This window comes from Typopeltis vanoorti, chromosome 19 (genome assembly GCF_054136105.1).
Source record: "Typopeltis vanoorti isolate ZY-2024b chromosome 19, IOZ_Tvanoo_1.0, whole genome shotgun sequence".
Classification (NCBI taxonomy): Eukaryota; Metazoa; Arthropoda; class Arachnida; order Uropygi; family Thelyphonidae; genus Typopeltis; species Typopeltis vanoorti.
In genome coordinates, this window is record NC_143567.1 from 31,773,060 (window position 1) to 31,799,133 (window position 26,074).

The 26,074-nt window shown below is 35.9% G+C and overlaps 1 protein-coding gene across 6 annotated transcripts in view; it reads left to right on the plus strand.

The window, feature by feature from the left end:
• Window positions 1–249: 249 nt before the first annotated feature.
• Window positions 250–26,074, plus strand: part of LOC150095973 (uncharacterized) — a 132,860-nt gene continuing 107,035 nt past the window's right edge. The window contains exons 1-2 of one of the 6 annotated variants that reach the window (XM_090409423.1): window positions 256–334; window positions 3,123–3,280. The gene's annotated coding sequence lies outside the window, so the exon portion shown is untranslated. Of the gene's footprint in view, window positions 335–788; window positions 1,105–2,463; window positions 2,559–3,122; window positions 3,281–9,305; window positions 9,322–26,074 lie in introns of those variants that run through there. The other 5 variants (XM_090409426.1, XM_090409424.1, XM_090409427.1 and 2 more) reach the window with 5 other exon arrangements.

Below are 26,074 nucleotides of genomic sequence, written 5' to 3' on the forward strand. Positions count from 1 at the left end.
ACGAATTCTTATTTTAATTAATATTTTATTGTTGTTTTTTTCCTAAATAAGAATTCGATTTGCAGCATCTTTTCATAGTTAAACAGAAAATTGCGATATAACAAAATTAAAATGTATGTATAATTTGCTATTTTTTGTTTATTCGAAAATATTTGAATTGTTTTTCATTTGATTCGTCTGCTTATTGTTTTTATACGTATTTAGATCACGAGAGGGAGCAGCATGCATCAGTTGATACAAGCAAGAAACAGAACAGAGAAGTGCCGTTTATCTCAAATTTCAGTGACGGAAACAGTTAAATTCGTTTATTAATGTGCGTTTACGTGTCATTAAGGTATGCTTTTGATATTTTTGAACTAAATATTACTAGCAATAATAATAATAAACGAGACATTTGAAACGAGTGCATACATTACTGATTTTATTATATGATTAAAATTTCAACCAGACGATATGTTTAGCAGTCAGTACGTGAGCATGCACTTATTTAAAGTCAGACATTTGATTAATAATTTTTAAAATATTAAGGGCGACGGCACAAATTATATTTAATATTAAAATGTGATATTGTACAGTGGTCAAACGCAGGATTTCTGTTGTGCCAGCCCGTCAGCTATTGCAGCGATTTTCAACCGGTGTGCCGCGAGATTTATGAAAACAAATTAATTGAAAGAAATGATGTCGTAATTTGCGCATTTATTTATTATTGTCTGGTCTTCCATCTTCTTGTGTGTGTGTGTGTAAATCAATCAAAATTATGCCCATTTTTTGCCAGATCATCAAAAAAATTAAAAGACTATATTTTTAGTGTGCCGCAGAATTTTAATAATTAAAATTCTAGGTGTGCCGTGTTATGAAAAAGGTTGAAAATCACTGAGCTATTGTGATAATAAAAATATCGTGATTTTCTCTCAATGTTCCGCCAGTCCCTGGCGATGGGATAAGTAAAATGCCACTTGTAATACCGTCAAGTGATATATAAAACACATAGCAGTTGCATTAACAGTGAAGAATGCTTATGAATTTTGTTAGCATGGACAAACTGACTGAAACTTAAATGCAACCTTCAAGGAAAAATTAAGTAGAAGCACAAAGATCATCTAGGTAAGTAAATGTAGCTTCAAAAGTATACTTGTTATACTCCGGAAACTTTTTATTTAAAATAATGTGTTATTTTCAGGAAATAAATTATAAATTTTATCGTTTAAAATAATACTTTTTAAAAACTCATGGAGGCCTATTCTGTTTTTAGCGAAATTCAGTATTTACAATCCATACATTAAAACAATAATAATAATTTGGCTATCTCAGTTTTGTGTTTAATCTGATAATTTATATGGAAAAATTTTGACAAAACAGTTTCGAAACTAAACAAAATAACTGACCGTATGGAAATAGACTAAATTTGGTGCTTAAGATAATTGCTTCTCTCTCTCTCTCTCTCTCTCTCTCTCTCCTACAATCTGACCATTTTTATTTGCAAATTTTAGCAAAACTATTTGAAATTATAGTAATAATTCTGCTCTGGTTGGATGGAATTTAATTTCATTAAATATTAATGAAATCTTGATATTTCACAATTAGATAGGGTAAACGACCCCGCCTACTCCCTATACGGGAACAACATAGGCGTTAGCTGATTTTTTTTTTTTTTTTTTTGATATTTCACATCTCTGGGTCACTGAATATTTGTCGAGTAATTTCGTTTAGATTGTAATCAGATTATTTTTAGTAGCAAAATTAGACGAATTAAAAGTATACCATTACAGTACATAAACGGAAATTCAGTTTCTTGATTCAGTTGTGATAAAGAACGATATCGTTATGTAATAAAAGCTATGACGAAACAAAATTTTTTACGATTATCTCTGATCAGTTTCTTTACTTGTTAAATTGATATTACTATGCTGTGATTTAATTACTATTTAGAAAACTTTTATTACAAATTTTAGCAGTTCATTGTACTCCTCAATTAATGAATATTAAATAATTTTAAAAAAATATTATCTAGTATTATTACGGAGATTCTTGACATATTCTTGATTTACTTAAGGCATTCACACATGCCAAGTCTTAACGGACTGATTGTACGGATAGCTGCTAATACCAACACTCCAGGCGTTACTGGCTTCACAGCATTAGTCAAGCGATGTTACTTAGCAAGAAGGGGAGGCGCTAGGGTTAGCTGCGTGTCATTGGCAGAACAACGAATTCACGTGAGTTCTCAGCTGGAACTTAAAATAATGCAACCTCCAAGGAAAAAGAAAGAGAAAAAAAACAATAACGATGAAACCCGTATTTTTAAACAGAGATGATGTGACGTCATCTTCACCACTTTATAACCGTACGAGTTCAGTGAGGAAGTGCCAGTTTAGGTCAGGGCAGGTAGCGTTGCGCGTTAGCAAACAGAGCAGTGTTTCTATGCTTTGACTTTGCCGCCGTAGAAGCCCGTTAGGAGTATCTACATGTCAGTGACGGAAGGAAGACTTCCAAGTTCTTCCAAGTTTTTCTCGGTTTATGAACGAGCGGATGTTTGGGAATGTTGTGAGATCAAGCAGGTGAGTTTACAGGGAACGATCTTTTTATTTGTTCATTAAGTTTTGCGTTCTCCGTAACTTAATTTCGCCTAAAACTGTTCGTTTTTTTTTTTTTTCTTTTCTCCATTGGTTCTGTAGTAAATTCTAGGAACTGGACATAGTGAGTAGAAAAACGAAACGGAGTGCTTTATCCACTATTTTAAATTGGAGAAACTGTAATAGTTTACCACTCTTATAATAATAATTCTTATTGTTACGTGATTTGGACTCCAAGGACTCATCTCGGTAGGGTATACTCATCACAGCATACTACAATCCATCGTCTACACTACGCTGACAGAAAAGATGCTAGCATATTATGGGTTGTTTCGCAACCACGACTATAGTTAGTTTTGTAATATTCAGTGAAACTAATTACTCATAGTTAATTAAACATCAACATTTTCAACCTATTCTAGCTATTTTTACAAAATCACAGCATATTTTGAAAAGAATTCTGTTTAGAAGAGTGAGGTTACAGTTTTTCTTTTTTTAACGAACAGAATTTTGTAACTATATATAATTGCAATTTCTTTATGATTGTAGATTGAAGTTATGTCAGATGTATTAAGCCGATGAGATCAGAAACGATAGTTTTACAAAACCGTACACAGCCGAAAACGCTTCGGATAGCACCCATAAAGATAGTGAAGCTCAAACCTGGTAATCGAGGAATTGCAGAGGGATAGTGATGAAATAGTTGAGCAAGTATTTGTTTTTCTTATAATGTCTGTTCTTAGAGAGAGAGAGAGAGAGAGAGAGAGAGAGAGAGAGAGAGATGATAATGATGATGATGATGAGATAATTACCTAGATTTCAATGAAAGGAAACCTTACAAAAGAAAACATTGCACACTTTTTTTTTTCCAGTTCACATATATTAATATTAACTGCACTACTATCTCTTAATAAACTGATATGTGTTTGGATTTGGTTCTGATTGTTTATCCGATTCAGTTATTAACACATCTAATTTCCGGGTTTTTCTCCTAAGAACTCAGCTTTAGGTTTTAATCCCATAAAGCAGAAACCAACTGCAGCATATCATCGTTTCATCCAAAGTATCTGATTTGATCGCTTCATGCACTTTAGAGGGCCAAAAACCTCGTGAGAAAATGAAATGAACACTTATCCATAATATAAGTTTTTGATTTACACACGCAATATTTCTGTTTTTACTTTTATTATATATTCATAAATCTTTTTCAGAGTTTGAAAGATTTCATTAATAGTCAGGACGCTCTTTTTTTTTTTTTTTTTTAGAGATTTTCTGTGTTGAATTGTTTGGGAATAGTAACCTTTCGATGCAAGCATAATGATAGCAGCCAAAAAACGCTTTCCGCCCTTTTCATACATGCGCGCTCTCGTGTGTGTGTGTGTGTGTGTGTGTGTGTTGACTTTTTTTAAAGAATGGTTCATTGAGTGTTCAAATGAGTCAGTAGGGCATAAAACAATCCCTCTCTCACTCAATGGAAGGCTCACTTACGAGGATGTTCCCTCGTTTGTCCTTCGGTTGGAGTTGGCAGGGTTTTCATCCATCAAAACAGATGAACTGGCCAGAAGGTCAACGTAATTAATTAGCATGATTGTATGCTGGTCTCACGGCTTTGGTTGCTTTGGCCGTAATTCCAATATTCATCTAATAATAATTGAAGTTGGTAATGTCTTTGTGTGTGTGTGTGTGTGTGTGTGTGTGTGTGTGTGTGTGTGTGTGTGTGTGTGGACAATGCATGATCAGAGTTACTGCTAGCTGTGAAATTGGGGTTTTTAATCCTTCAAAAGAAACCAGCCACACACACACACACACACACACACACACACACACACACACACACACACACACACACACACACACACACACACACAGTTAACAGATATAATACAATAGCCTCTTAACTTCAAATAGCCCACCACTGCTAGCTATTAATTAGTAAAGTTCAAGAACAGTATATAAGGGGCGTGATTATTTTTTCAGTGCACCGAACAGTAAGCAATAAATCTGATACAAATGTCACGTGACCGTAAAAATCATTGCGTTGATTCATTCATTATTTGAGCATATCTATTTAATCCGACTTGCTACTCGTATTTCGTTGGCGATAAAAATCCCCCCCCCCCCCAAAAAAAAGAAAGAAAGAAAAAAGAAATTAACTAATGGATAGCAACGGATTTAAAGGCTAGATATCTGTAGCCATTGTGTGAGAATAAATGCATTATCAGAAGCAGGAAGGAGAGGCAAAACTTCTTACCGAGCTAGGACTACTAACGCCACGTGCGGAGTGCCACATTAATATTTCCATTTCGAAATTATCTCAGTTTGTCTTCGGCAACAGCAAAAAAATAAAACCTTCTTTGATTATCTTTCTGCCGTTGGCTACAGATATCACAACTGCGCCGGAATAAATAAAGAATTTTCATAACACGCTACCATTAAGGTTATTCTTTATTAAGAAAAGTAATCATTTTTACATGAGATAAACTCATTCTAGTACAACGGTAGATTAGATAGTGCCATATGCAGTAACTCGTCACGCATTGCTAATCGCTTAATAATTAATCACATTATAATTTGATTAAGTGAAATACTCTTAGAGACGACATTTGGGAGGAGGAGTGGGGGATGTAGTGAGCAATAAATCTATCATTAGACCTCCCAGACGTGTACCTTTTTACTGACAAGGGCGGATAATTTCAGTTCACAACTTATATTATAATAATAGAATTAGACTGGAATAAAATCTGCCCTGAAAGGAATCCGAGGGGGGAATCTGTAGGATAGGGTAGGGTAAGAAAGTTTTTCATCACTCGCACATCGCTGGTTTTATATACATACAGTATATGTTAGTTTTACGTCACTTTAATAGCCGGAATACGTTTTTTGAATATCAGTCTTTCTCTAATGACAGGGGAAAGCTCTTGGCTCATTAAAATTTAAGTTCGAGGAATATCAGCTACGTGCAAGGTCACTGGGGTAGGTGAAGGAACTGGTTTGATGCAGGCTGCATAGCATAGTACGCTTTGATTCACTTCGAAATTCTAGGTGATTTAGAAAGAGTGATACTATTAAAAAGTATCCGGAAAATTCACAGAAAACAATTCATCGAACGACAGTTAATCGAAAACAGTTTATATGAAGGCAAGTTGTCGAAACCCAATTCATCGAATGAACAGCTCACCGAAAAATGAATTATAAGGCATGTGGAGTGCTGTGTATTTATTAAAAAAAAACAACCTTTTTATCCAACCACAGTACAGCACTGTTAATAATTTTGAGAAAATTATTGACTTATTATTTAATGTCGTTAAAAGATGAGGTGGGGGAAATCTATTGATCTATATATATAAAATTCTTGGAAACATTATTATTATTAGACCACATGGAATCAAAAGACTCATCGCGAGAGGTCCCGCTATCTCACACACACAGTTCATCATACCGTGCCTTAAATATATTCACAATCTCCGCATTCACCACACTCTCAGGCAATGCATTCTAATCACCCACCACTTTCCATCCAAAAAAAATCTGCTCCTCATCCCTTGGGTTACACTCTCCTTATACAGCTTCTGGGGATGACTTTTTGTTTTTCCCCATTTTATGTAAAACCTCATCTCCATTAATCTGGTAATAACCTTAATAACTTGTGTCGATCATATCCCCCACTCTTCCTCCTCCTCCTATCTATCACTCTCTCTGCACTTTGCATTTCATCAATTTTTTTTTCTCCCAAAAGGTTGTGAACCTATTGCATATTAGTACTGTCGGTGGATTAATGGTTAGAGCGTTCGGACACTACTGTAGAGACGAAGCCTGATAACTGATACTCACATGGTCGCAGCCAAGTTTTCCCTAACTGATAATTTCCGACCTGTAAACATGAAAAGAAATTCAAGAGGACTTGGATACCAGTCATCATTATGCCAGTGACCTGCGAAATTTGAATGCAGGTCACTGGTAGTCCGAGAGAACAGGGACTTGACAGGCGGGGAAGGGAATTGTTCAAACCAGGATCTCAGTTTGGAGAATGAGAAAAATATTGGGAATCTGGATTTAGGGTGAAAAATATCGGAATCCTAAACAGCAAGGCGCTGGGGCAGCGAACCTTTAAATGGGGACAACCTCAGGGCTCCACATTAGGACACTTCTCTGTGCATCATCCAACAAACCAAAGTTTACTCTGACCATTTACATTTCACAGCTTTGCTAACTACATTTCATTGGAACAGATTGAAGTAGTGATCGAACTCTTTGAGAAGCCATTTTTACATCAACCCTACACACGAGAAATCATCAAACCTGGAACACAAGAGTATCGTATATGGACAAGTAGACCCACTGACGTGCTTCTTGAACACGTGAAGTTTATGGTCCTTGGTGCGAACGGTGTGGGGAAGATAGTTCCAAAGACCAGAAGTAGGTGGAATGAAAGAGCCAGATAAGTTGGTAAGAAAGTGAGTTATGTATAGATGTTGACCAGCGGCTTGTGTTTTTCTATGCTTAGAAGAAGGACGATTGATAATGTGGTTGCCACTTCGTTGGAATAGCATTCATGGTAATGGCTGTAGAAAGACATATGACAGAAATACAACGTCCATAATAAATTGAGTGAGTCTGACAGAAAAAGATGGAGGAATCGCCTGTTAAACGGTCTGCCCTCTTTGGCCAATTCAGGATTTATGTAGTGCCATAGGCTGTATCTCTGTCATCTTGTTGCGTTTCTAATTCCATAATGCTCGACACTCAGAAGACAGACCTAGGTGGATTCCAGTGGCTGACTGAAGGACCTTTTCTCATGGTCTTCAACTGGTTGTTGAGTTGGCCGAAATTTGGCTTATCCAAGTAGGAATTTCTCTCCCCGAAATCTCTGGTCTTTAATCTCTCAACCTAGAAACCATTTATTGTTTAGGGTCACGAGATAGCAGTTGTGTGCCATATAAAATCCTAAATCGTTGATCCATACCTTTCCCACCCATATCTTGACCTCAAGTTTGGTATATTGCTAAAGGTGAACACCAGCTGTCCACCGATTTCCTAAAGTTTAGGACAAAAGAGTTCTACTTACTCCCTTCGAAAAGTAGAAGGCATTAGATGTAGGATACATTTACTAATTTGATATAGTGTCATGAGAATCGGGAGTACAGCAAAACTATGGATAGGATTTAAAGTTAGTGAGAGAAGGTCTTTGATATCTAGGAGAAGGGGCGTGAACAAAAGTCCTGAAGAATTTCGGCATTAGTGAAAATTATGAAGAGAGAGAGAGAGAGAAAAAAACATCCATTACTACATTTAATTTATTTATTCGTATGGAATTTCCTCCCTTTTTCTCCCCCGTCCCTATTGGGGCGAGTTGATCCCCCTCATGGGGGGTTAAGTATTTATGGCTGTAGATCCGTGTGTGTTCACGGGGCCGGTTTGCCTGCTTGTGGGGTGAAAAACGCTAGATAAACTGGCGGAAAAAACCCTACTTCCCGCACCCAAGACCGGCTAACTTGGCTATGGCTGAAGAAGATCCTCAAATTCTTCACGTCTTCGACGGGAATCGAACTTGGGACGACACTCCTTCCCCAGTCATATGGTTGCACACAGCCACGACACTTAATAAACAACCATAAATGAAATTAGTGACTCAGTTGCAAAGAGTGGAAGATTTGATAAAGTTATTATGAAAAAAAGGTATTTAGCTAATAATATGCTATTTTTTACGTTCGTATTGTGTGTAACGTTAAATGAACTTTTGCCTTCTTAAGAAACGCTAACAATGAATATTAAGTTCTAAAACGGAAACTCATTTCAGGTCTCCCGCAAATCATAGGGTTTTGCCTGTTGGGCTTGATGATATACAGTATATATAATAAAAAAAAAAAAATATATATATATATATTTTTTTTTTTTGTTTATTTCAAGGCCTCTATCGGACTAATGAAGTTTTTCACGGTGCACCGCAGCGAGTTTTTTTTTTAATTTTTTTTTTTTTTTAAACGAATTATCTGCGAAAGATGAGAAAGAACAATTCAATCCTCTGACAATGGTTGGGGAGGAGCGATTGTTCTTGGGTCAATTCAAGAACAAGAATTAAACAGTACTAATCAGTTAACAAAGCCATTATTATTGTTTTTGATTTTGTACTGCAGTCACTTAGTCACGTGATTTAACTATACAGCATTAACCTCTGAAACTATATCCGCATATTAGAAACACCCCGTAACTAAACATATGTTACTGAAGAAAGCATGGATAATAATACGGTTCCAGTTCATTGTGGATGTGCAGGAGGGATAAACGCCTCTAGCGATTAACGATCATTAAAAAAGCGATAGAGAATATAAATGATACAGACTTGAATTACACACACTATGGATAGGAAATGAGGTTAGAGAGAGAGAGAGAGAGAGACTTCATTAATGTCAACTTCGCACTGAACGCCAGGGAATACTTATCAGAAAATTATGATACTGTAGCTTTTATTATGTAGGAATAAGGAACAAGAAAGGAAATGTTGTTCATTATTCCTTATTCAATAAAAAAAGAATGGAGAAACAGTATGAATCACTTTTCGGTGATTCATGTTTTTCTCTGAGTATGTTTCAGCAGTCGTTTATACGGCGTGTAGTATTTTTAACCTTGTTGATAGAGTGGATAGCGTATCCGTCCCTAACAACTGGTTGTTTGCTTTAATCTCGCCCTAGACAAGGATGCCTGTGATTTACGTGTCTCCGAACTATTGTTTTATGGTTACTCTGTAAAGGTAGGTATCTAGATTATCTAGTCTTTAACCAATTAAATATATTACTGGTTTACAACCTTTGTTGGACGGGATTAACAAAAAAAAAAAAAAAAAAAAACCTTGGCTAAGGTGCTTTTTTATTTTGCTACTTGTGCGCGTATCAACTCTTAGAGATTTACAACCTTTCGTGCGGAGATTGACATAATAATCCAATTATATTTGTTTTGTCCGTACATGCGCATATAACAACTCTACTAACGGATTTTTTTAAGATTTGATATTTGCAATCTTTATTAAGATTTGGTATCATTTTGCCACTTAAAAGGGACAGAAGGATTCCAAATGAATGGTGGAAAAATATTGTCATAAACAACAATAAATCAAGCGTAGTCAGTAATGACAATGCCCTTTGGTGGGAAAACCTTGGGTTTGAATCGCTTCTAGGACGCAACTGGCTTTTATTGGTCTTTTCAAGTGAATGGTTTAGGCCAATGGTGGCGAACCTTTTTATGTCTGCGTGCCAAAAGTTTACAAATCGAGTTGCTGACGTGCTGGCGCGTGCTAAAAATTTACAAATCAACTAACTAATACAACACTAATTAATCAATTAAAATTAATTTTGTATTAATTAAATTTAATTAATACAAAATTAATTTACGAATTTTATTGAGACAAGTTTAAAAATTAACATAGAATTTCATAAAAATGAACTCGTAATTTGACATACACATTGTCGTATACAAATCAATATCAACCTATTATCGATTTATTAATTTATCAATATCAATATATCAATTTATTAATGAGATTTTTGCTGTTGTACATTAGATGCCAAATGCTTTATATCAGGTTCATATTTTGTCACTGTTAGTAATACACACGCAGAACTAGATTCATCAGTCATTCTATTTCTTAAACTGTCTTTTATAAAATTCATTTCGAAAAATAATGACTCACAAGCATATGTAGAGGAGAAAATTGATAATATAGCCATCGCTAGTTTTTTAAAACAACAAAAGGTTTCAGGAATGGCATTCCAAGTTCTCAATAAATTTCCTCTTCTGCATTTTTTTAATTGCGCCCAATAATCGAACATTTTCCATTATTTTCAAGTCATTTCTCAAATCGACAAACTTTTCTTTCCATGTAGAACTAGATTGAAAATCGATTAATTGCATTTCTATATCTTCCAACTTCAGCCACTCGAAAATCTCCAAATTGAGTTTATCTGTTGATGTTGTGTCCGGATGCAAAATAAAATTTGATGGCTCTGCAAATTGCCTGAACTGCTAAATCTTGAAGAAAATTCGTTGATTATCGACTGAATAACTGTAGAAAACTTTTTTTTTTGTCAATTTAACTTGATCTGTTTTTTCATGGGATTCTAGATCTGCAAAGAATTTTTTTTTGTATTTGGAAAATATCGGAGGGTATTAGAAATAACGTCACGATTAAAAATTGGTAATTTAGCTTCGAATGCTTTTATTAAATCAAACATGACAATAATTGTCTTGTTAACACCTTGCAGTTTAACATTTAATTCATTTAAATGTAAACACAAATCAGTAAAAGACATTAATTTCGAAAGCCAATTGACGTTCATTAATTGATTGTATTTTTCAATGATTTTCTCATTATGTAAAAAAAGTCTACCCCCCCCCCCCCCCACCCCCCCCCCCCCCCACCCCCCCCCCCCCCCACCCCCCCCCCCCCCCACCCCCCCCCCCCCCCACCCCCCCCCCCCCCCACCCCCCCCCCCCCCCACCCCCCCCCCCCCCCACCCCCCCCCCCCCCCACCCCCCCCCCCCCCCACCCCCCCCCCCCCCCACCCCCCCCCCCCCCCACCCCCCCCCCCCCCCACCCCCCCCCCCCCCCACCCCCCCCCCCCCCCACCCCCCCCCCCCCCCACCCCCCCCCCCCCCCACCCCCCCCCCCCCCCACCCCCCCCCCCCCCCACCCCCCCCCCCCCCCACCCCCCCCCCCCCCCACCCCCCCCCCCCCCCACCCCCCCCCCCCCCCACCCCCCCCCCCCCCCACCCCCCCCCCCCCCCACCCCCCCCCCCCCCCACCCCCCCCCCCCCCCACCCCCCCCCCCCCCCACCCCCCCCCCCCCCCACCCCCCCCCCCCCCCACCCCCCCCCCCCCCCACCAAATCTCTTTGTTGTTCTCTTGAATCATTCCCCTTACTTGATTTATTTTATTTTATTTTATTTTTTATGTAATTTCCGAGGGTAAATCGAACAGGCAGGCTTTTAACAACATTCTTGTTATTACGATATATTAGTGGCGGCCGGTGAAAATTTTAAGTGCGGGTGCTGCATATACAAAATAAGAAAAATAATTCATTTTTTTCCTAATCAGTAACCAATTTATTAATAAGTAAATGTACATATTAAAATTGCTTTATTAAAAATATTTCACCCTCACCACGAACACGCACCAATAATAAAAGTTTCGTATCTCACAGAAATAACGCGCGCAAGCATACAATTTATCTGTAGCGACACTGCTCATTGAGCAATGTCGGATTCACTTGTTACGTGCAATGACAAATGCAAACGAATATCAGCGAGTCTAGCCGTAACTGACCGAACGTGATAATTCCGCATTGCGTTAAGATCGCAGTGCATTTGTTTCGTAATTTGAACCGCTAATCGAACAATTCCAATTATTAACTATTCACTCAACCTTTAACACGTTATATTGCATTTATATAATGTTGTAAGCATTGCTATTATTTATAAACACAAACAAAATTTAATTTTTTCGTTTTCTCTTTGGGGGTGTTGCAGTGGCGTAGTGCTTATGTACAAGCCGCCACTGTAGTATATCAAATAGTAGGTGGGGGATTAATTTTGTCTTCCTGTGCGAGACCAGGAAGACAGAATTAATGGAGGCGATCTCGGAAGCCACTTACTTGAAGTGGCTTGTAAAAGTTGCATGTTTAGTCTCTAGAGCAGGGTTTAAGGACTAGGTAAAATATAAGTAAAAATAGAAAAATTAATAAACTAAAACAAAATCCCTGGCCACCCAGGTAAGAATGTCTATAGGTTCACAAAATAATCTTTGGTGGCGGAATATATATATATATACAGGGTGTTCGGGATAAATTTGACATATTTATAATTAATTATATTTTTCCGTAAGTTACATGTATTAACACACACTTCTCTTCATTTAAAAGTTTGGACCCTTCTTCATTCATATACAAGATGTCAGAAAGGATGGATAGCTGGAACGCACCTGAATCATGGAAGAGAATAACTTGTATCATGATGATTCGTGCCCGCCATCAAATTAAGGATATTACGACTGCTGCCCAATGCTCCCTGAATACAGTAAAAACAATCAGGCATGAACTAGAGACTTGCAATGGTGACTACGAGGATGTAGCAAGAAGAAAGATCCCTAGCAGACGATCTGATTGCGTTCGTACAGCAGAATTCCTCGCAAATCTGCAGGAACAGGTGTTGAAGAACCCTGGCATTGGAATTCGGGCTTTGTTCGTGGAGTTGCTAACTGTAGTCAAGCCCTGGATAACAAGGGTAGCCAATGGTAGGCCGTATGTATGGCAGCAGGATTCGGCCCTTTGCCACACCTCTGGGAAAAGTCAAAAATGGTTGTCTGAAAATTTCTACGACTTCACCAGTCCAAATGTTTGGCCTCCAAACTCCCCAGACCTTAACCCCATGGATTATTTTGTATGGGGCGCAGTTGAAAAAGACACCAATCGCACTTCCAGTAATACAAAAGCCCAGTTAATGGATAAAATTAAAACAGTTTTTGCGGCCCTTCCCAGGGAGACTGTAGCATCAGCTTGTTCGAGGTTCCGAAGCAGAATTGAAGCTGTGATCGATGCTAATGGTGGTTATTTTGAGTAAATCTTGTTGATAGTATTGTAATTAACTCTGCCTGTAATGTTTTTTTGTCTATTCATTAAATTTAATAGATACAAAGAAGATTTTCTTTTTCCTTACGAAACTGTCAAATTTATCCCGAACACCCTGTATATATATATATATTATATTTAGCATTTCTCGTGTTCCTGTCCTGTCTGGAGGAACAACGAAGTATTGTTTAATTGTTTTCCCAGACACACTCAATGATTTTTATCCGCAAACAGCTCCCGTATAAGGAGATCGGACGAATCAATCTTCGAGTCATTTTATTGCAGCAAATACGGACATGCAAATATAAACGTTTTTCTGTGTGTGATAGCACTAAGTTGTAGGCAAGAAATTGTACAAGGATATTCTTTTCATGTCTCAAAAAGCATCATCACCTTGCAATCTCAACCTCGCATACAGAGACTTCCTTCCTCTGACACGGCCATTGACAGCATAAACTGTTTAGAATATCATACGGCCAGTGCAGTAGTGCTGGAAAAATTTAGGAAACACTTTAAGGATAAATCTTTTTTGTTTTGTATACGTTCAAAACGCCACTCTTAGGAAATACTTTATTTTTGCATTAATCTTCGTTTTTTTTTTTATTTATTTTATTTATTTTTTTTTTTTTTATGCTGAACGTTATCAGAACAGTAAAGCGAAGTTTCCGTATACCATTCAATGAGGTTATTATTACACTGCGGAGATTCAATGATGCATTTCGGGAAATGAATGTGTGAATAGCATAACTGTCGGTTTAGCACATAAATGTTTCACGGCAACAAGCTCTCTCTTGATAAAGAGTGTTGGGATGTTCGCAAAACATCTCTAAGTTTCATTACCCTTCATGGTAATGGACTTGGAAACGCCTTGGAAGTGTAAGGGTTTTACCAGCTATTATCAGGTTAGCCTGTAATTATAATGACATCGTTAATTATGAATTCCCTATAATCAGTCTCTGCCCGGTAAAGGTCAGCTAGGTAAAGGGGTCATCGTAATCAGAGTAAGATATTTTTATAACAATTTATAGTTTATGGCATATGGTTTCTGCGTGTTGATTAATTCATATTTTCTTAGGAGGTAAATTTTAGTTGCGGAATGACCTGAATATAGTCAAATTACGGATCTAGATTGAAACTTGTAAAAATAAAATGTTATTATCATAAACGTTCACTTTAATGCTTTATGTAATCTTGTCTTGATCATAATAGCGCTGACGCTTAATTGGCTCTAAATTAAGTCTTCTAATCATTCAGTAATTTTTGGATTTCGCGATTAATCACATTCCCCCCCCCCCATTTTTTTTTGTAATAACATGACTCCCACCCACCCAGTGGCGCACCCAGGGACCCCAAGGGCACTCCCCCCTAAGAGAAAAAGGGAAAAAACACTAGAAATTTTTCCTAATTAAAATTCATTTTTTTATTTATGTTGTGTCCTGTTTTCTATTTCTATACTACTTATGAATTAGCGGTCACATAAGGCTAATAATACCCTATAGCTCTCGGGAATCACGGCCGCTGTGAACGCAAGGCGAACGAAGTAGTGCTCGGGGGGGCCGAGCGCTACTTCGTTTGCCCGAGCCGGGCCAGTAAATAAAAATAAAATAAATTTTATTTTTATTTATTTTTATATAGTGCTAAAACTCTGCTGTGAGGGACAAAAATATGGAACTTTTTTCCAAGCCACTTCACGCATCCAGTAATTGAGTCTGACACTGACCGATGAAATTCATCTCCCACCTAAAGACTTTCACAAACAACGGATCAGAGATGCTAGTTATTTGCCCAACCATCACCTTATCAATATAAGTAGTCATTTGCAGCAATATTTACACCTTATTAATATTTACACCCTTACTAATATATTTGCAAATAGCAAATATAACACCTTTTACCATTCCTTCAATAATTTCCTTAAAAAATCCCTTAAGAGATAAATACGAGATCACACCGATATCATGCAATAATATTGCATGATCTTGAAATTATTATTAAAGTACATGATAAGTTTTACAAATAAATCTTAACAATAACAAGAAAAAAAAAGAACATTGAAAGAAGCAACATATAAATAGCATTCAAATATCACGCTAAAATGCTTTTGGAAGAAATTTTTATAAACAGTATTTTCTTTATAAGATTAGCTAAATTCGATGCTCTTATTATTCAAAATAACCCGGAGAATACAACACGGGATCTTCTTGAAGTAAACATTTTCGTTTCCAGTTAAACCGGAACATAATGTTGTTGGTAGGAGATTATTTAGAAAAATTGATTTATTTACTTTTATTTTTATTTTTTTTTTTGGATTGTGACTTCTATGAATGTATGCATTTAATCTAAAGAAATTTTAGTTGTGTGTGAGTGTGAATAGCGCTCATTCAAACAAATTTACAGTACATATAGTATTTACAGTAGCGTACTCAGGATTTAATCTTGGGGGGGGGGGGGCGAGTTGAGTAGACGATTTGAGAATACCCACTACGCATCGCATACGACCTATGACTGAGCATCTGCAATGATCGCTAAGTCATAACTAGTATAGAAATAGAAGAAACGACACAACATAAATAATAAATAAATTTCAAAAAAAAAAGAATTTTAATTAGGAAAAGATTTTTGGAAATTTTTCTAGTGTTTTTTTTTTCCCTTTTTCTGGGCCCCTTTTGTTTATCTGGGTGCGCCACTGTGCATTTATGTAAACATAAATAGCAGACACGTGATAGATTTGATATTTTAAATGTGCCAGGAGTATAGCATTTGTAACACCAAATATTGATTAGGATGTTGTTGCACATTTATACAATCTTTGTTAGTATGGCATTAAATAGCCTTTATTCACTGCAACATAAAGTTGGTCTACAATAACAAAACTGGCTCGGTTTTGAGATCCCCTCTTCCAAACAAACTGGTCTATCCTGAAAATATTCAGGGGAAGAGCATTGCTTTCTGAAGAGTATCTAATTGAACCTTACTGGTTGATCTATGACCTGTTCCTGGAAGATTCGAAAGAGGAGGAGGGATAGTGCGGATAAAATATTGGGTAAAAGTTGCTCTTATTTTCTTAGACATTTATATTTCTGACAAGACTGGCGGAGTGGTTCTAAGAGGCCATTTAATGAATTGTCATGCTTGAGTGTAGGTTCCAGGTAGAAGATTTAAAATCGCATCTTGAGTTAATTTTGTGGCTAATTTCTATGCGCAGATCTTAACAATTATAAATGAGATTTCGATTCTCGATTGTAACAAATAAAAGCATTCATAATCCATCGGAAAATAAAGGCCAGAGCTTCAAGCTCTTGCCGTTATTTTCTGACATGAAAGTGCAGAGACAATTATAATCAGGGCCCACAAATGAGATTGCACACTTTTTTAACTTAAACACAAACGCAACAACACCACTGATCAGTTTAATGAACTCCTACTGATTATTGAGAGATATTAAAAAAGATGGGGTCTTAGGCGAGTAGTATTTTGAATAAATGTAGAGTCCAGATTATAAGTAAGAAGGGGAAATTATCCTATGAGATTATATAATTTTAAAGAGTTTCCTTGGTAATTTTTAAAATGTTTTGTGCATATGCTGTGTTCTTCAAATGGTTTGTGCGGACTGTCTTTGGACCATTAACAGATATACAATGGGGATATATTCACACATTTCCATAATTCCACACACATAATGAATTTGATATGAAGTATGATAAATATTGAACTCATTCAGCATTGTTGTACTGAATCACCCATTTCTGTGAGTCATTCCACTTAATTATCACTCTGCAATCAAAGAATCTTTCCATCCCTCTGGATCTAACTTCAAGGAATGACCTTTTGTTTTCTCCTATCTATTACCGTGCAAAGTAAGAGTATTTCCAGCAATTCTTTGATGAAGTTCTTTGGCCAACTCATGTCGCAATCCCACTTCCAATCTATTTCATATCCAATTTCACAGTAATGATGTAATTTTAGTAAATTGTCTTTTGTACCATTCGCATATATCCTTGGTGGATTGCGACATAAGTTAGTGAGAGGACCTCATCAGATAGTTGCCGGAAATATTTTAAGGATAAGTAGTAGAAGAAAACTAGTCATTCCTCGAAGTTAAAGTTCAGAGGAGCAAAAAAAAAAAAGTCTTTGCTTGTAGATCGGTGAGTTAGTGGAATGCGTCATAGCAGTGGATAGTCAATACAAACAATTATTGGAGGCTGAAGTGGCTTCACAAAATTCCATGTTTGGTATATCTGGAGCAAGGTTTCCGAATTGTGTAAGAATAAAAAAATAAAAAAAAAATATGCCAATCAATAGAAACAGAGAAAAAATCCTTAACTTACCCACGGTACCAATGTACAATAGGTTTACAAAATAAACCTTTCGTGGGTATATTAAAAAACAAAACAAAACTGTTGAATGAGTTAGGTATGGGGTATGATAAGTATTGCTATAGTCCTTAATATAGCTGATTAAAAGTTCCAGACGTCTTATTAGTGTTTTCATGAATTTATTGTAAACACATTTACCACTTTTCTAACTTAGATTATTGTAGAAGTTTCTGTCGATTTAAATGTATAAAGCTAGGAGTTGCAGAATTTGGCAGCAGCTTCAAATTTATTCCGAGAGTTGCAGTGCCAAAGATAATCAAAATCGGGTTACATGTTAGTATTTTTTTTAGGTCTCTGATACATTTCTCATTTAATTTATCTTTTGAAACTCTGATTATTCCTTTTTAAATTTTTTGTGTATCGGCAGTTTTGACTCTGGTAATACTTCTATCTGCTAGCAATTAATAAAATCATCTAGCAAAAAAAAACACATTAAAATTATCTCCGTTTCATTTTTTCTGTGTATATTTACCATCTTCCAGTTAGCATGTTTTGTTCAGTGGTCTGTCACGTCTAGGTAATGTGACTGCATATAAAGCTAATTAATGTTGTAAGCCAGTTAATCCAGTCTGCATAGTTCTGCTATGTCTGTAGCAGAAAATTCTACCACCGCTATATAAGAATGGAAAGTCATACTTCATATAAGTAATGGAATGGGTGTGGATACGGAGATTCCAGAAATGTTGAGAGCCAGAGATTGTCGAACTTGCTATGTGAAGAGCAAGGTATTTGCAGAGTAAACATTTAGATATAAACGTAGACATAAGAGACGCAAGATTTTTTTTTTTTTTTTTTTTTTTTTTTTTTTGCTTTTTAAAGCAAGGCCGGTGTTTGTGTAATACCTACAGATTCTGTTATGAATACACAAATAGTGTGGTAAGACCAGAACAGTTTTATACTGATTACATTAGGAAATGGATAGGAATAGATCACAATACGAGTATGAGAAGATTTGAGTATTTCAGAATCTGTTCTCCAGTAGTACGCACAAAAGTGAATGGGAAATCACCAGGTAGCAAACTTTTGTCTTAGAGAATTCTAAGAGGGGGGTTTGTGAGTCACATATAAAAAAATCTTAAGTCATGGATAAATTTAACTTGAAATTTTAAATTTAAAAATTCGATAAGTGTGATGTAAATTTGTGTGTGTGTGTTGGAGGAGTATATGTTAATACAGTTGAAAATCATTGGATTACTATTGGAATTCGTTTTAATCAATACTGAAACAAGAAAAAGAAGCTTGGTTAAACTGAGGATTTTCTGACTTTTATGAATACTGAATATCTTTTATCAAATATTTTCTCATCACCATCATTTAGTGATATATATATATATATATAATATAATATATATATATATATATATATATATATATATATATATATATATATATATATATATATATATATATATATATATATATATATATATATATATATATAATATATAAACTAAAATGATGTACAGGATTCGACGATATAATAAATTTTCTACGTCTTTAGCTTCTATTCATCAATATTTTTTCTTCAAAATCAATCTGATTTGGTATTGTCAGATCTTACGTCTTCTGCTGATTGTGTTTTTTTACAGTTTTGTTAATCTTTCATCTCCAATATTACTCTTAGATTAGCTCTACTCTCACATTCTTGAATGATAATAATGACAATTTTCTTTCTAATATTTTCAATCATAACATGAGTCTGTAATTGATGTTATCTGAATCTCCCACTTTCCTTCAGAACTGTCATATTTTTAGCAATCACTTTCATTGAAATAATTATCAAAATCATTAATTTTCGTCATCCGTGTTGAGAACTGGATTGCGTATCTATGCTTGTTTAACTTTCATATCCATAATTACAAGATACTTGATATCAGATCAAAAAACATGAATTGATGTCTTCCTCTATAAAAGTGTAAAGGGGGGGGTAGGGGAATTTTTCCAGGAAAACATTAATTTGGTATTTGGCTATATCTACGTTCCTTATTAGTCAAATCTCTCTTAACAGGAAGAGGTTTCTAAATATGCAAATAAAAAATAAATGAATCAATGATACCATCTCGTGATCCTAAACCCTAATAGGTATGTATTATATATATTAAGTCTGAAATAGTGCGAGTTCTATGGTCGATTCATAGAAAATGATGCGGAACATTGTTTTCTCTTTCTACATATAAGTTTATTACAGAAACAAAATTTAAGTTCTTCATGACAACAAAAGTCATCTCGCATCATTTCTGTGAGATGCTATAATAGACAATTTTGGGCGAATGCAAAATTGAACCGATGTCACTAAGCCTTGCTTTCATCAGTAAAATAATAAACACCGTGCACTATTCATGGGCTTTGGAAAATATTAAACACAAGTAGAAGTTGTAATCGCAACATATTGCTAATGTGATATGTTTGCAAATTTGATTTCACATTTGCGAAATCAAAGCAAAATCCTTTTTTGACTTCATTTCAAATTTCGTTTTACCGAGGTAAGTGTAGAACAGTAAGGAAATCCACACAGAGGACTTACGTCTTTGTTGATGTCTTTTTTTTTTTTTTTTTTTAAATTGAGAAATATGTCAGAGAAACAGGAAGTTCTTATTTCATTGTTATACAGTAAATTTATGAAGCTGTTATCTTTGTCTTGAGAATGTATTACCCTAAAATATAATATCATATGACTAAAATCATAAGTCATCTGTGTGGATTTTGGAAGCATCCTTCCTGTCATAAAAACAGATCAGAATTTACTCATGCACTTCGAAACTGTAGCGTTACATTCAACTCGGTCACGTCGTGTCCCGTGCTAAAATTAGCATCCAAATGGCGAATGTATTTTTCGGGGTTAAATGTAACAATTCTGGTTAATGACGTGTGTTTGCGGAAGATGATGTATTGCTTCTCAAAACGTATTATTCCTTTTTAAAGTTGTTTTCGCTGGTTAGAATTCTGCAAAAGCAGCTGATGACCACTGATGTTTTGTCTTCGTGTGTGTCTAGCGAAAAATTCTCTCATCTCTGTGTGAGACCCACTAACTCAGTCAGTTAAAAAGGTCCTACAACCTTATCCATAAATATAGTGCTTCCAGTTACGCGGCTCATCTCTGAAAGCCAAAATTTCTACATAAGTGCGTGTAATTGTGAAAGCCAGTATTCACACATGCTTACCTTTTTTGCAGAAAGAATAACCTTGTCATCATCACTACTGCTGTATGAGACTGGGTATCGAACTCGGGCGTCACTTCACTGCGTGATCAATATTTAGTTAAATTAGTCATCTTTTGTTAATTTAGAAACTGAGAACGTTAACTCCTTATGACAATATGTATATATTATTATTTTAATTTTCCTCATAAACTTCCAGCTACTTGACAGCCGAACTGTGAACTTATAATGATGAATAGCAGAATAAATGTCATCAAAAATTAGAGCAAAGACACCGTGTGCAGTCAATGCTATAATCTTGTGTGCTGTTAGTGCAGCACGGAATCTAGGATGCAACTATTACATTTGTGTATCACACATACTTGATATTCTATGTTCAGATTAAGTATCTTCAAGTTTTCAGCTGTGGTGACCTTGATTCAGCCATTGAGATATTAGCGTAATTAATAAATAATAAAGTAATATATAAAACAAAAATAGATCTCAATTTTTGTAAGAAATTTAGTTAGAATTCTATAATGTCGAGATTCTTTATATTTAGGAAGGTTAAAAAAAAAGATTATGCTGTTAGTTGCATTTGGGGGATGCGGGGGCTGTTAAAGATGATCTTTCACAAAATAAGACCGAGACCGACCATCATGCATATAACACACACACACACACACACACACACACACACACACACACACACACACACACACACACACACACACACACGCACGCACGCACGCAACTAGACATTCAGCCTGTAAAATTTATATGATAATGACACTATGCATATATTACCGGGTAGTACATTCCTGAAAAAATTCGTACAAACAACAAAACGAGACTGCATTATAGTTAAAACAGAATTTTTCTACAGAATTTTGAAATCGAAGAATAACTGACGTTGGAGATAATAACTAGTGATGTTTAGAAATATATTGAGAAAAGGAAATAACACAATGTCATATTCGTCATGACGATTGAATGCCAACTAGTGCACCGAGTCATGGGAAGCATGGCAAGTTATATCTTTTCCAGATTCCAAACTGACTGACGAACATTAGATATTCCACTTACGTAGATAGGATAATCTTGAAGGTAACCAATTGAATTAACCAAACCAATATTTTTTAACACAGCTCTAGTAAAAACTACTGTGGCATGATGCGTAGCAAAATAAGATTTCGGCACAGTCTGCGCACTGCTTCCCATTGACTGATAAAGTAAAGTTTCAACCTTAATAATAACCTGTTCTTTTCTTTTCTTTAACAAGCACCACCGCCAAAGTGAGAAATTCCGTGGTTCAGCAAGCGTTTATTATGCACGCCTAGCTTTGGAAATGACCTCAAAAAGAGCAAGTTTTAACGCGTATTGGTAGATAATCAGCCATTTGATTTTACACTTCAAAAATGGTTCTGTAGGCTAATATGGGTATGAGGTGGGGATCAGATCACAGTGGAAAAAATCCTTTCGCAATGTTAAGAGCAACGCAGGAATATCATCATAGATATAGTTCTCTCTCTAGATGTGAATATATTTCACTCGCAAAACATTGTTTTGCTTCCTTGAGATAAGGATTAAAACCAAGTATATAATTTCTTGGTATCTTTAACATGTGATAAACCCAAGCTAAAAACTTTCTACATATCTCTCTCTCTCTGTGCGTGCACTCTCCTTCATCTCATCAGATCAATGCAAAACATGCTGTAGTTTCATCTTAAGCCGGTACTACCACAGTTCCTTATAAATAATAGGAAGGTGCTGTTGCTTTATAATCTGTGATGTGACAGATGTTACACCTAAGTTACCCATACCTGCGCTCTCTTAAAATACAGCATTCTAAATACAGGATTATATAATCCTTAGCCTATCCATGGGAGTAATGTAGGATAAGTTCTTAACTTTGGTAAATGAGATGCACATAAAATATGAAAAAAAAAGTTGACAAGAATGACCAAGTTTTTTCTAGGTACGAAAGATAATCTAAATAAATTCCAAACGTATATAAGATATAACATAGAATAATATGCACCCCATAATTACACTCCATTGAAATTTTGTTTTGGAAAATAAAACAATCTTTTTAGCTTTCTAATCTAATCTAATCCTGTGGCCTCCTCTTTAAGAGGGTTGCAGCTGATGAACAGTCCGCGTCTATGCCTTTCTATCTCTTGCTTCTGTAAGATTCTTGCCCGTCCAATCTTTGATGTTGTCTTTCCATTGCAGTCGGAGTCTTCCTCTCATTCCCTCCACCATCCCCTGCAATACAATTCTGGGAAGCTCTCTCCAGAAGAACCCTCCCCCCCCCCTCATCAAATGTCCTGCAAACGCTATTTTTCTTCTTTGGATACTAGCCATATAGTCTCTTTTCATTTGAATCTTTTAAGAACCTCTTCATTGCTCACTCTTTCAGTCCAGCTGATACGATCCATTTTTCTCAAGCACCACGTTTCAAATGCATTCAATTCGTCACTCATCTCCTTATTGATCGTCCAGGACTCACATCCACACGTCCCCACGCTCCAGATCATTGTCTTGAGGATTCTTACTTTTAACTGTTTGTTCAGATTTCTGTTTCCTAATATGTGGTATATTTGGAAAAATGCTGCTTTTGCTTTTTTAATTCTGTGCTTAATTTCATAATTAGATCTACTATCTTCTGTTATCCAACCCTCAAGTTATTCAAATTCTATTCTTTGTCCGTTCAAAGTGATTTCCATCCCATCATTTCCTTTCCTTGAAATCTTCATCACTTTTGTCTTCTGAATGTTTATTTTCATTTTATATCTCTCATTTCCAACCCTGTTCAGTCTGTTCAAAATTCTTTGCACGCCTTCCTCTGTTTCGCTTATAAGTACAATGTCATCTGCATATCTTATATTATTTATCAGGTGTCCGTTTATATTTATTCCATCATTTAGATCTTTCAAGGCCTCCCTCATCATCCATTTGCTGTAGACATTAAAACGGAGTGGGGACATCCCACACCCTTGTCTCACACCCTTTCTTATGGAGGATCCATTCAGTATCCTCTCCTTCAAATCTAACCCTGGCTTCTTGAGTTTTGTATATTCTGAACAAAATTCTCATAATATTTTTATCTATTCCTATTTTATGCAAATATTTTTTGCTTTATCTTGATTAATTTAACGAAATCTTTAATGGCTCGATGCCTACTATATCTGCATTTCATTTGTTTGAATGCTTTCTCTCTCTCTTTCTATTCGACTGCAGTTGAAACACCGAGTAGAACTCATAACAATTTTAATGCGAATTAGACGAAGAGCGATTGATTTAATTGAAAAAAAAATAAACAACTGGAATTTGCATTACCAAAATGATAACACCGAGGTTATGTATTTTGTATATATGTCTTTTTGCATTTCCTTGACTTCAGCTAAAAGTTTATATTATTATTTGTATCACAATTAATCAATTTTATATCTTTTGTGTTATATGACAAAAAGCAAAAAAAAAAGTAAAGAAATTATCTCAAATGAGAAAGTACACTTCACGATATCATTCTTGCCGCGTATATGATGTTATTCATGTTTACAACAGTTGTACCTATTTGTAAGTTCAGTTGTTATGCTCGTTTGGTTTGGCTATTTGGAATTATAGCCAAAACAACTGAGGTTATGAGTTCAATATGTGTGTGTGTGTGTGTGTGTGTGTGTGTGTGTGTGAGAGAGAGAGAGAGAGAGAGAGAGAGAGAGAGAGAGAGAGAGAGAGGGAAAGAGATTAACAACTCGGGTTTCCGGCAGGAGAAACCTTCCACCTCCGATTGAAATCGACTAATTCACGTGATTTCAGTTGAAATGTGAATGATGAAATATAAGCACTGAGTTGTTTGGGGGGAAATGTCAAAATTTAGGGTTTAGTATGCACACAAATATGTCCGTGTGATTTAGGTTAGCTTAGCAATTTCAGAAATTTCCTTCCTCTTAATTTACAATTTAAGAATTAGGTTGTTTCGAAGCTTCGCCAAAACCTTCATATTTGGGCAATTAGGGATTATTCTCTATTATAGATTATTATTATAGAACACTATTCTGCAATAAAGACCTAAACATGGAAGTCAGATGCCGAATGCTGAAATGTTACGTGTGGTCTATTCTGCTCTATGGAGTTGAAACATGGACATTGAAGGCGACAACCATCAAGAAAATCGAAGCCTTTGAGATGTGGCTATGCAGAAGAATGCTAATGATATCATGGACAGAAAAAATTACCAATTAAGAGGTCTTAAAATCCATTGGCAAAGCTAAACATCTTGTACAAATAATCAAGAAACGAAAAACATCATATCTTGGCCACATCATGAGAAACAGCAAATACCAACTTCTACAAACTATTTTGGTAGGAAGAATTGATGGCAAAGAAACTAGAGGAAGAAAAAGCATATCATGGTTTGACAACATCAAGACGTGGACAGGAAAGAGCAGTGCACAACTGCTCAGATTAGCACAAGACCGCAGTTTGTTCGCCAAGATGGTCGCTGACCTTCGATAGAAGATAGCACAATAATAATAAGAAGAAGATTATTCTCCTGGAAAACACGGGTTTTTAATCCCCACTTCTCAAAAACATCGATCGTAGAGCTATTTCAGACAATATACTAGTGTTGGGATTTAGGATCACGAGATGGCAATAGTCGGCCGTACTTTCCTATTCCCCGATGCCTTAATCATCAAATAGACGTGTAAGCTCAGCTATTAAGGAAAGAGACCGGCTGCCCACTATTTTCCAAAAGTTGGTTATGACTAAAAGTCCCGCCTATTCACTTTGAGAAATTAATAAGCTTCGGACTATTTGTATATTAATTTGATTTTATGAATAATTCAGCAATTTCACATCCAAGTCTTTATATAACCGCAATTCTTAACTATACGATGCTTTAATGACGTCGTTCATTTGATATATAAGCAGGACTGATAAGTTTAACTGATTTAAAATCATAATTAAAAACTTTCATTCCGATTCCTCGTTGGAAAACAAAGATATACAGATATCGTCACCTAAAAGGATACCGGAAGCATACGAACGGCGCACGAGTCTGAAGGACGCACGCGACAATAACGTGATGTTGTTCTTCCAGCTTATATCTAGTTCATCCCCAGTCAGATGTCGCCTTGAATTGAAATGTACATTTCAAGATTTCGAAGAGATGTTCCCTTCAAAATTAATTATTTTGTGCATGCACGATTCTTTGTTTTTAGCAGCCTTGAGCCAGGTAATTAAGTAAATGAGTGATGAGTTGTTAAACTTGGTGGAATATAAGTCTCTGTAACCTTTAATTCCTTGAATCTCATGACATGCAATATGCAATGCAATATCGGATAATTGGAAAAGGATACTTTTTT